This window comes from Echinops telfairi, unplaced genomic scaffold (genome assembly GCF_000313985.2).
Source record: "Echinops telfairi isolate 266 unplaced genomic scaffold, ASM31398v2 ScPeMD7_3533;HRSCAF=4204_0, whole genome shotgun sequence".
Lineage (NCBI taxonomy): Eukaryota > Metazoa > Chordata > Mammalia > Afrosoricida > Tenrecidae > Echinops > Echinops telfairi.
Window position 1 is genome coordinate 71,711,904 of NW_022107431.1, and position 8,581 is coordinate 71,720,484.

General features: G+C 37.0%; 1 non-coding gene across 1 annotated transcript; it reads right to left on the reverse strand.

The window, feature by feature from the left end:
* Window positions 1-321: 321 nt before the first annotated feature.
* LOC115871142 lies at window positions 322-455 on the reverse strand. The gene has a single exon (XR_004047121.1). It is a non-coding gene; the product is annotated as a small nucleolar RNA SNORA84 (small nucleolar RNA).
* Between the last annotated feature and the right edge of the window lie 8,126 nt (window positions 456-8,581).

Below are 8,581 nucleotides of genomic sequence, written 5' to 3' on the forward strand. Positions count from 1 at the left end.
ATTAGGCCATTTATCAACCTTTCCTAAACTCAAATTAAAGTCTTCAATAAAGGGAGATTTTTTTAGTATCACTATTGACTCTTAATCTCCTAGGAGAGAGGCAGGGCTTTCTATTCCCATTAGTAGTTACAGTCTCAGGAAAGTACAGGGCAGATCTGATGCTGTCCTGTAGGGTCACTATGAGTCAGTATTGACTCCATGGAAATGAGTTTGGATTTTGATTATTAATCTACTGTTATTCATACTCTATCAATATCATCTTAATAAGTATTACTTTTTCCCCACTTTCTGATTTTATTTCTTAAGATTTTTTTCTTCTTCCCATGTACCAGTGACCGGGCTATGGAGGCTGCTGAAAAGGAATAGCCCCCATGCATACATCACAGTATTGCTCTGGCCCATTGCCATTGACTGGAAAACTGTACTTGAACAATAGCACCCAGCAACCACAGGGCATTGTAAGATTTTTTTATTTGTTAATTTGACTTCATTCAATTTCCAAATTGATGATCTCCTTTGGTGTGTGTTTGTGTGTGTGTGTGTGTGTGTGTGTGTATTTCAACAAGAATAGGGTCTTTTTTATTTCCTAATCATCATATCATTAGTCTTGCATGAATTCACATGGATTGTTGAGAATTCAAATAAGATAATCTCTTAAATTTGTTTCCTAGTACATCACCTCCCAACTTTGACTTCACAGTGGTTTCTCTCCTCTATTTGGCTTTCTTACTGGAATTGCAAGTGAATCTGTATGTTCTTTTTTTTTCTTTTTAAACAGTTTTATTGACACAGTTACATATCATACAATTCTACAGGTCAGTCATATCAAGAAGAGTTGAACAATCATTATCACAGTCAGTTTTAGAATATTTTCTTTTTCTTGTACTCCTTTTTTTAAATAATTAAATCATTTTATTGGGGGCTCATACAATTCTTATCACAATCCATACATCCATCCATTGTGTCAAGCACTTTTGTACATTGGTTTCCCTCATCATTCTCAAAACGTTAGCTTTCTACTTGAGCTCTTAGTATCAGCTCCTCATTTTTCCCCTCCCGCCCTTTTTCTCCCTCCCCCATGTACCCTTGATAATTTAGAAATGATTATTATTTTGTCATATCTTACTCTGTCTGACGTCTCCCTTCACACACTTCTCTGCTGTCCATCCCCGAGAGAGGAGGTTATATGTAGATCCATGTAATAAGTTGCCCCTTTCTCCCTCACCTTCCCTCCACCCTCCACTATCACCACTGGTCCTGAGGAGTTCATCTGTCCTGGATTCCCTGTGTTTCCAGTTCCTATCTGTACGAGTGTACATCCTCCAGTCTAGCCGGATTTGTAAGGTAGAATTGGAATCATGATAGTTGGGAGGGTGGGGAGAGATGGGGGGAAAGAAGCATAATTTACTATGACTCACGACCTTCTCTGTCCTTATGCTTCTAAGTTGGTAGGCTCCACTGGGCTCACATTTCTTTATTCTTCAAGGTGCCATATAGTAATGCCTGTAATTTTCTAAATCTGACATTCTACTTATCATATCTAGGAAAGATATTTGCAAATACTAAAAGGTACTCATTCTCTACTAGATTTCAGATCTCTCTCTCTCTCCCTTTCCCCAAACCCACTTCTACACACACTAGAAGAGGAATCTAAGAGATTTGCTTCACTGCTTCTCCTAATGTTAGGATTTCTATTTAAAAACAAAAGACCCCTCAAAATCCCCTTTATTACCTTTGGTCCTTAAACATGGCTGTTATACGCATCATCAAAATATAAGCTTTATTTTTTAACGTGTAATTATTTTCTAACAATAAATATTAAGTTTCACTATTTGCATAACGTAATGGTTAATAATACATTTTTCTGTGTGGGCTGTGTGGATTGTAGTGTAGCATGTCTCTAATGGACAGCCAGACACTATAATTGAAAGTTGTGAAATATACACAAACACGTACCAACTAGGGACACAATGTCCCTAGTTATAAGTACATACCAAACATGGTTGGAGAAAGGCCAGCATTTACCAGGATGACTTGTTCATAGAAGGCTACCCTGCACTAGTGGGTTTTCATTGAGACTTAAAGGAAGAGTGCGCTGTCAGTAGATCTGAGTAGCAGTTAATCAGGAAAACAAAAAGATGCAATTTGAAGTGAAAATAGTGCTGGAGAGATTTAAGGTATTGCTAGACTCTCAAAATCTGCATAATTAGAATTGTTCATCTAATCGCTACTAAACAATTTGTATAATGGCAGCTGAAACTTTTGTTTATTACTTTTAATGATAATGTGCATCTTTGGACAAATAACTTTCTCCACTCATTATTCTACAGGAAGAGTATGAGGAAATCATGCAATTTTAGTAGCTTGAATTGAATGTTTGTGAATATTTGTTGGCTTACATTGTTTTTACCCAAACATTTCTTTTCCCCAAATGTTTTAGGAAAAAAAATTTATCTTTCAAGAAGAGTGAGTTGGTCTTAGTATACTTTTGGTAGCAAAGTTTCATCTAAATTTTAGTCAATACAAAATTAGATGGTAAAATAATCTAAGAATCTAAATAACTTTAATTCAACAAAAATTGTTTTATTGTTTATACTCATAGCTTGTTTCCACAGCATTTCACTCGTGTATCGAAAAAGAAAGTATCTTACTATAGGAAAGTCCAATGATATGTAAATGTTCTGGACAACGCAGGCTACCAAACTTAATGTTTAATTTTCTACCCTTCTAGCAATGTTGTGTGGGGTTTTTTTTTTTCACTTTAGTATAACAGAAGAGAAAGTAAATCACTTTACCCATATTAATGTAAACTTCTGTTTTGTCTGTTTATGGATAATTAATAAATCTTGATATCTTAGAAAGATCCTGGTTATAAATTTGGAATTGCTAACTATCATTAAGTATCAAAATGATCGCAGGACAAAATTGAGAGATATATAGCCTTATTAAGTGAATTTAGATAGCATGTCTTCAGAATATAATAATAACATTTAGTAAATTCTTAAGACTTATTTTTACTCTCTTGCATATTGTTTTAATATAAGTTTTGATCATTTCAAATTCAAGCAAAATATTTGCTCTAAAAGGGTTGGTGAGCTCATTCTTACGTATTCAGATGTTATTAAATCCTGAGTTAATATAACGCTGAAAATATTAAATTTAAAATAAGACAAATCCGCATTCAAATCTAAATTAAAATAAAGAGTAACTATACAATCTTATGTAAGCTGTTAGAGTCACTTGAATGCATTTCCTTTCCATATAAATGAAAATAAAATAACATCCAGTTTAAAGGCTATGGAAACTAAGTAAGACGCTTAAAGTAAAGTTTCCAGAAGATAGCAGAAGTTTAAATACAGTAAAAATTATTATTATGTGTATTTAATTCTTAATAATATATACCTTCAACTAATATGTTGTTCTGCTATTAACCTAATATATATTTATTTGCTAACTTTTTACCTAGAGTTTTTCATTTAGTTGAATGGTTAAATATATCCAACTTGCTCCTACATGGCCAAAGGTCATTGAAATAACAGAATAACTAATTAAAACTACAATTGTAACAAAATCATAACAAGCTGGCAGAAAAAGAAAAATAAGAGAATCTAGAATTAGACCATAAAGTGAGTGCATCTTTATGCTAGAAACAAACTAATTTGGACTAACATAATATACAAAACAAAGAAATAATTATGAAAACACTATTAAGTTTGTGTTTATAATTTACATTTATAGGACAATATAATAAATAAATTATTTCGAATTTATTCCAAGTCTCAAAATTTTAACCTTCCAAAGGAAATTCTATATTTATTTTCATTTAACATTGAATAGAATGAAGGCTAGAAAATGTATCCAATTTGTTGAAGATTGACACTATTAAAACATGTATGATTATACATACTTAATAGTCACAAAATTTTCTTTTTTGATATAGGGAATTTTAGTACTTTTATATCAATGTATGTTGTTCCATCCTTTTAATATAGCTCTATCCCATATGTTGGAGGGTTCTGGTGGCACAGTGGGGAAGCATTGGGCTGCTGAGTTAGTGGTTCAAGCCTGGCAGCTGATTCTCAAGCCCACCAGGAGAAAGACATGGCAGTGTGTGTCTGCTATGATGGACTGTATCAAGAATCTTGTGGAGCATTTCCACTTTATCCTTTAAAAAAAAACATTTTATTGGGAGCACTTACAGATGTCACATTCCGTGTTCAATCACATCAAGCAATTGCAAAATTGCTACCACAGACAATTTCAAAACATTTTCTTTCTTCTTGAATTCCGTGATATCAGCTCCGCTTTATCCCCTCCACCCCCACCCTTATTTTTTTTAGTTATATTTTGCCACATCTTACATCACCCAATATATCCATTTACATACAAATTGCATACATAATCACATACATACATAATATTGTTTGCTCCCCTCGAGTGGGGTTATATAGCTATCAGTGCTATCAGCAGCCCCCACCCCTTTCCATTCCCTCAGTGAATTATTACTCCTGTTACTGTTTCCGAAGGGTTATCGATCTTGGCTCACATGTATCAAATGATCTTCATTATACAAATGAACATACACAAGTCTAATATGATTAATGAGGTAAAACAAATAAAATTTATGTGCTTCATTAGTGCTATACCACACCCTGGATTTATCATTCCTTCCATGTGGCCCTACTGAGTGGGACTGTCCAATTAACTTGCAGGTGGGTTTTGGGTGTCCACTACATCCCCACCCCTTCAGATAGATTTGATTGCTTGGTTTTGAACTTCTGAAACCTCTTCCCCTCAACACATCGTGCTGTTGTGTTTCTTCCACGTGGGCTTTGTTGCTTCCCCATTAGATGGTCACTTGTTTGACTACAAACCTAAGACCCCAGACACTATATCTTTTAATAGCCAGGCACTATCAGCTTTCTTCCCCATATTTACTTATGCACCCATTTAACCCACCCACAGGGAGTGCATTATTAATATCTCCACAGAAAACGGAGAGCAAGAGTAGACCTCATTCTGGACAGCCAGTCCTTGAGGGCGATGTTCCTGCTCAGAGCAGCTTGTTCCCAGGGCTGGCCTCAGCACAAGATGTGAAGTCTTCTCCCCAGAGGACAGCACTGCAGATACAGTTCAGGAGAGCTGCCCACGTGGGGACAAACCAGGAGGGGAGTATAATAGACCCCTGATGGGAGCATAGCCACAAACTCTGAGGAGCCAGCACTTGAGACCCCATCTGAACTGGTTGGGGGTCACATACAAGGGGACCACACTGAAAGTCTAAAGGTGTAAGGGGGAGGGACACTGGACCGGTCCATCTCTGACTGCAGGGATAACAATGGGAACTTTCAGGATGGGCGCTTTTTGGCCACAGATGCTGAAGACCAAAGGATGCATGTGTTGTTAGGTAAGCAGGACCGGGATCTGGACCCCTGAAAGAAAGGGGCTGGACTGATGGATTATAACACGCCCTTCTCTTATTTAACACAGAGATATTCATGTGCTCAGTGTCAGGATCCCAGATAGGCTTGTGACTACTTCTATGGTCCTTTTCTCTCTCTCTCTCTCTTTGTTTTTTGGTGTTCATCTATACAAGAGAGGTAGGACAGGCAACCTCATGGGCACAGAGACAGGACTGATGATTCCTGAGGGGTGTGGGAGGGGAGGAGGCAGAGTGAAAGTCTACTCTATCCTTAAAGGTCTCTATGAGTCGGAATCAACTAGTTGACAATGGGTTGGGATTATTTATTTGATACAAACCAATTTATATTTATTTTTTTTAATTTGACTAATTAGTTTACTTACTTATTAAATCTTCATCCTGAGCAAATAATCAGAGAAACGATTATATGAAGAAGAATGTGACATCAAGATTGGAGGAAAGCTTATTACCAACCTGTCGATGACACAAGCTTGCTTGCTGAAAGTGAGGAGGACTTGGAGCACTTGATGAGGAAGATCGCATGAAGAATTGCAGCCTCCAGTAGAGATTGCAATTCATCGTAAACAAAACTAAAGCCCTCGCAACTGGACTGATGGGTCATGATAAACAGAGAAAAGATGGAAATTGTCAAGGATGTTAGTTTTGTTTAGATCCACAGCAAATGCTCATCAAAACAGCAGTCAAGAGATCCAATGAAGCATTACATGGGTTAAGCCTACTGCACAAGGCCTCTTTAAAGGGTTGTAAGCAAGGAGGTTACATGGAGGACTAAGGTGTGACTGACCAAAGCCATTGTATTTCCAATTGCCTCATATACATGTGAAAGTCGGACAGTGAATAGGAAGACAGAGAAGAATGGATGCATTTTAGTGGTGTGAGTGAAAGATGAAGAATATTAGAAGTACCATGGACTGCCAAAAGGAAAAAAAAAATGTCCTGGAAGAAGTACAAGCAGAACGCTCCCTAGAAACAAGGGTAGCCAGATGTAGTCTCACGTACTTTGTCTATGAGGTCAGAAGAGACCCTGGAGAATGACATCAGAACTGGTAAGGTGGTCGGTCAATGAAAAAGGGGAAGACTGTCCACAAGATGGATTAACACAGCAGCTACTTAAATTGGCTCAAACTTAAGAACAATTATGAGGCTAACACAGAACCACAGCATTTCACTCTGTAGTATCAGTGAGATGTATCTAACAGCAAATAGTTCACTGCAGGATGAATTAGTATATTATGATCATATTGATCTTTGTATTAAAATATTTTGCCATTTATAATTTTATTGTATATTTAAATTGTATGTACTTGATATATTTTTTAAATGTTCTATTACATGATGTTGTGCTGACACTGTTAGATTCCTCCAGTGGAAATACCTCGGTCCTGGGTCCTGGGCTTTGTGTGACAAAGAGTTCACGTTGAAGTTTGGTTTGTGATCCAAGTAGGTTTTTCTCAAGGATAGAAGTTTCAAGTTTTACACAGGCACCCTCAGGGCACTTCACACCCACGTGTGGAGACCTGAGGCCAAAGAAATCGCAGCTTGCAGCTCGGCTGGCCATGGAGCAGCTGGAAAAGAGGGCAGTGGGCTCCCGATGCTCTATTTTTTTTCAGGTCCTCACCCAGCTGGAAGGTGTGGTCTATGGTACTGGTTGACCCCACGTGGCCTAGATCAGGCCCTCCCAAGTGTACTGCCTTCCTGTCGCAAAGGTGGCCTGGATTTGTGCAAGGCCTCTAGCCTTTATCAGCTACCAACTTCCTGTAAGGGGGAAGGTAGCTGGGCATGTAGAGGGACAACCCCTGGTTGCTGCCTTCAGCTATTACAACATCCCTTCTCTTTTTCTAAGAGACATCAATTCTGAGATTCTTTCATCTTGTTTGCTCCCAAGTCTATTTGTCTCCCAATAGAAAAAAACATATTTTGATTTCTTTGTTGTGTCTGTTATATTATGGCTAGTAGAATTTCTTTATTCTTGGCATAAGCTCATGTAATTTGGAGTAAACCTTTAAGATCTACTATCATAAGAAGTTTTGGAGAATAATTTTATACAGCTGTATATCTTGATTAGTCCTGTGTGTTTAAATGATTAGTTAATTTATACCGAATTCTATGTAGAAAATTAATTCCCTCTAAGAATATGGAATCCATTGCATCTTTATTCTAGACTCCTAATTTGCTACGGATATGTTCAATACTATTACTGTTTTTTGTTTTATTATATACTAACTAGTTCAAAAACAAAACAATATTTCAACTCACTGCCATTGAGTCATTTCTGAATCACAGTGACCCAGTATGATAAAGGTGAATGGAACACGTGGATTTCCTAGGCTGTAAATCTTTACTGGAGAGGCCAGTGGGTTCGAACAGCTGACATGCAGTTAGTGGCCTAACACATAGCTCTGTATGACATACATGTGTGTATGTCGTAGCTATTTGTCCTGAAATGTTGTATCTTTATTTTAAATGTCTTCATTTCTCCTGTCTCTTACTCTAGTTTCTATATTTAGAACTTAATACTAAGGCATTGATTTTCCTGGGGTAAACATCTAATTTTTTTTTTTCATCTATGACTCATCTTTTTTCCTTATGTTCTACTTTCTGGAGAATTCCTTATCTTGAAAACCTTCTCTTGAATTACTAAAAGGAACAATTTTATGTTATTTGTGCTTTTTTGTTCTCTTTTCTTTCATCTTTTCACAGCACTCTATTATTTCATGTAAGGACGGGCTTATCTCTCAAATTACTGTTGTTGTGACTAGCCATTGAGTTGATTCTGACTGTGGCGACCATGTATGCAGAGTAGAATGGGTTTTCAAAAGTGTGACTTTATCGAAGCAAATCACAATATTTGTCTTCTGAGGCACCTCAAGATGTGTTTGAACCCCAATCTAGCATTTTCCCTTCTATGCCACACCAAGAGGCCCTAAAAATGTACATTTTAAAAAATTATTCTGTTGGGGCATTTCTTTATTCCCCTAAGTGTTAAAAGAAGACAGGTGATCAGTACTATTGTCACTTCCGTAAACTGGCATTCAATTTGCTTGAGCTCATCACTCTGGTGTATCTGACCTGATGACTCCTCGTAGCCAAATCCATTAACTGTTAGCCTCTCCAGGATGTCTTTTAATATATGTAGTT